The sequence below is a fragment of the Musca vetustissima genome, unplaced genomic scaffold (assembly GCF_032173495.1).
Source record: "Musca vetustissima isolate MV318-11 ecotype Yass unplaced genomic scaffold, APGP_CSIRO_Mvet_v1 utg58485, whole genome shotgun sequence".
NCBI lineage: Eukaryota > Metazoa > Arthropoda > Insecta > Diptera > Muscidae > Musca > Musca vetustissima.
In genome coordinates this window covers 41,240-44,369 of record NW_026883305.1, presented here as the reverse complement: position 1 = coordinate 44,369, position 3,130 = coordinate 41,240, and the positions used below count along the sequence as shown (strand labels likewise).

Genomic DNA, 3,130 nt, shown 5'->3' with positions numbered 1-3,130 from the left:
TAACCGGTTGTTTGACAATTATTGTCCCTCTTGCTAACAAACACCGTCTCTACACTTACTCGATTGTGGTTAGTTTAGCATTTCATTGTTGGTTTATTTTCATTGCTATTATAAAATTCGCATATTTATTTTCCAAATTATTTCGATATAATACCAGATATAATATGACAATCAAGTATTGATATTAGCAACGTGATTGTTTAATTTTGTTATATGTGATGATTGTTCTAAATGTGACTTAAGGGAATCCCCCCTCCCCCTTCTCGAATTTTTATTTTTAAGATTTTAAATGTGCTGGTAAATGAATACTCACTGGAACATCGGAATCCGAAAATTCCAACCATGTTAGAAAGAGTACATGTCTGGCTCTCGTATGAATTAGGATTATTGACTTCGCACAACAATTAACAAAATGGCGGAACTTTGATTTTTTTTTTTTTTTTTGAAAATCGCCTATTTTTTACCACAAACTAAGTTAAAATATAAGGAATTTCTTGACCGATTGGCTTTATCCTTGTTCATACGAGAGCTATACACTCCCAGAGAAGCGTGTCAAAATTTGGAACCGATTGGATTTTTAGTTATTGAGTTATCGTGCCCGCCATTCGCAAAAGAGAAAAGCGCGTTTAAAGTTTGAGAAGCCCTTTAGCCGTCACTTGATGCTGACACAATCAATCGGCTATATCTTCAAGGGTTCTTGAAATTTTCACTTGAAATTTTGTAGGGACATTCTTGAATTAGTTTAGATTCGAGAATGGGGGTCCCCTTAACATGGATGTCAATCAGACAACGAGACAAGACATTAATAAGAAAAAAATGTAGAAGCAAAATAGGAAATTCAAAACTACAAAAAGTTTATGTGGCATAGAAAAACAAACACCATCCAATAGTAAACAAATATTGATAATCTTTGGTGGGGAGATTTTCTACCCAACGTGCATTCAACAAAAAATAAAACGTGAAATTTCAGAAGAAAAAATTTAATAAAGTTTGGTAGAATTATTGATAAAAATTATAATAATTTATTTTTTGTGATCAAATAGTACTCATAACCCCTTAAAGGCTAAACCAATATTTCGAATTTTTTTAACAAAAGTCGAAATTTTAAATACATATGTTGAAAAACAGAACGAAACCCTTGCCTATATTCCCAATAATTGTGGTTAAAGAAAATTATGCTATATCCGCCAAAAATAATTATGAGAATATCAAAGAAAAATCGTGTACCACCAAAAAGTGTTCTTTTGACATAGATTTCCTGTTAACTTCACCTACACGCGATAAACCCTCATCATTTGGTTGGTGGCCTGTGGTGCAATGGCCATTTCCTCCCCCCAACCCTCACTGTCGCCAAAATAGTGGTTAATTATTAGATTTGATTCTAATTTTAAAATGTTTAGCCTCTAGTTACGTAGTTTGTGTGGTTTTGGCGGTGGTAATTTTAGCGAGAAATTAAAATTTATTTAATTTCCTTGAGGATTTGTTCCTTTTAATCTTCCTCTTTTTCTTCTTCTAACAAATCAAAGCCCATCAAGACCATTAACTCCATGGGTGGTTAGTTAGGTCCAAAAGCGAAGAAAGGTCGACTGTGGCCTGCGAAGGAGATCAGCATGTTTCCGTTTAATGGTCGTTAAATTTAAGTGTGCACTCGTTCTTGTCAAATGTAATGTTACACCGCCAACATGTAAAGGGTAAAGGGGTAAACAGTAAAAAGGGTTAAAGGAAGTTAAGATGTCAGTGTCAGTAACATCTTCATCGTCATCATTATTATTATTATCAATGCGAACGGCAACAGATAGTAGATAATGTTGAATTCTGACATTTTATTTAAGTGTTAATTGGATATTTTTCGTGAAATGATAATTTGTAGCAAGCGGGGATGCTTTCGAATTGTTTAGGGTCGTGGGGTTAAAATGTGTTCTTTGTAAGGATTTGTGATATTTAAAATTCGGTATAACCTCCTAACCCCTTAACTTCAGTAATCAATAACGATATTCTCAGAATATTCTAACTTTTTCTTTTGCAGTCGTCATTGTACGTAGTACCTTAAGCTGAACTTTGACCTCCTTTTTTATTACATATCCATGGATTATATGAAGTAATATCCACTTTAAAACACTGTGCAGACTGAACTCGAGCTTGCTCTCAACAGGCAGCGTGGCCGAGCGGTCTAAGGCGCTGGTTTTAGGCACCAGTCCGAAAGGGCGTGGGTTCGAATCCCACCGCTGTCACAAGGTTTTTTGATATGTGACATAATTATGTTGTAAACATATGGTAAATTCCGCAGTATTTGTCGCGTCAATCGTAGTTTAAGTGGGGTTTCCTTTGTGGTTCATTTTAAAAATAAATCCCACATTCCGTCTTAATCAATTTGAAAATTGTAAATGTCCATGTACAAGACCAAAAGTTCTTCACTACAAAACCTCCATCTGATAAATTTAACGAGATTTATGTCTTCTCCATCTACCATAGCAAATCTACATGCCAGAGTACCCCATTCCTCAATACCATATTATTAGTTTTATATCGGTCAACTTGTTTATACCCCCCACCACAAGGTGGCGTGTATATTAAATTTGTCATTTCGTTTGATCAGAATGAAATTCTATGTCGATTTATGCATGTCCCCAGTTAAAATCTCGATAGAGCTCGAAATATTGGAGATAGATCTTTGAAATCTTACAAACACATTGCTGTTACTCCTCAGATGTTTGGTATTGAAAAGGGCATATATCGATGAATGTTTTGTGGTAGCCTTATATAACGGCACCCCCAAATATTCTGTATTTCGGATATTATTCAACCGAATTGGCTATAATTTGGTATTTCGGATAATACATTTTCGTATTTGGGAATTGTGGACGCAGTTTTCATCCGAATTGACTGTAGTTTAATTCTCATTGGGTGTCAAATCTCATACAATTCTCAATATTGGTCCACCTTTTACGATAGCGCCCATATAACGTTACGTCCTAAATTGTAGTGTTCAAGGGATTAAGAGTGCGTTTTTGAACGCAAGTGGCTCTAATTTGGTACTTTGGGTTCTTATTAGGTAATCCATCTTACTACTTACTTACTGGGGACTGAGGATGTGTTTGAATCATTTTTGGACAATCCTAAACTACCATGA

At 35.0% G+C, this 3,130-nt stretch overlaps 1 non-coding gene across 1 annotated transcript; it reads left to right on the top strand.

Moving 5' to 3' along the window:
• Positions 1–2,151: 2,151 nt before the first annotated feature.
• Positions 2,152–2,231, top strand: Trnal-uag (transfer RNA leucine (anticodon UAG)). Its single transcript has one exon. It is a non-coding gene; the product is annotated as a tRNA-Leu (tRNA).
• Positions 2,232–3,130: the final 899 nt, after the last annotated feature.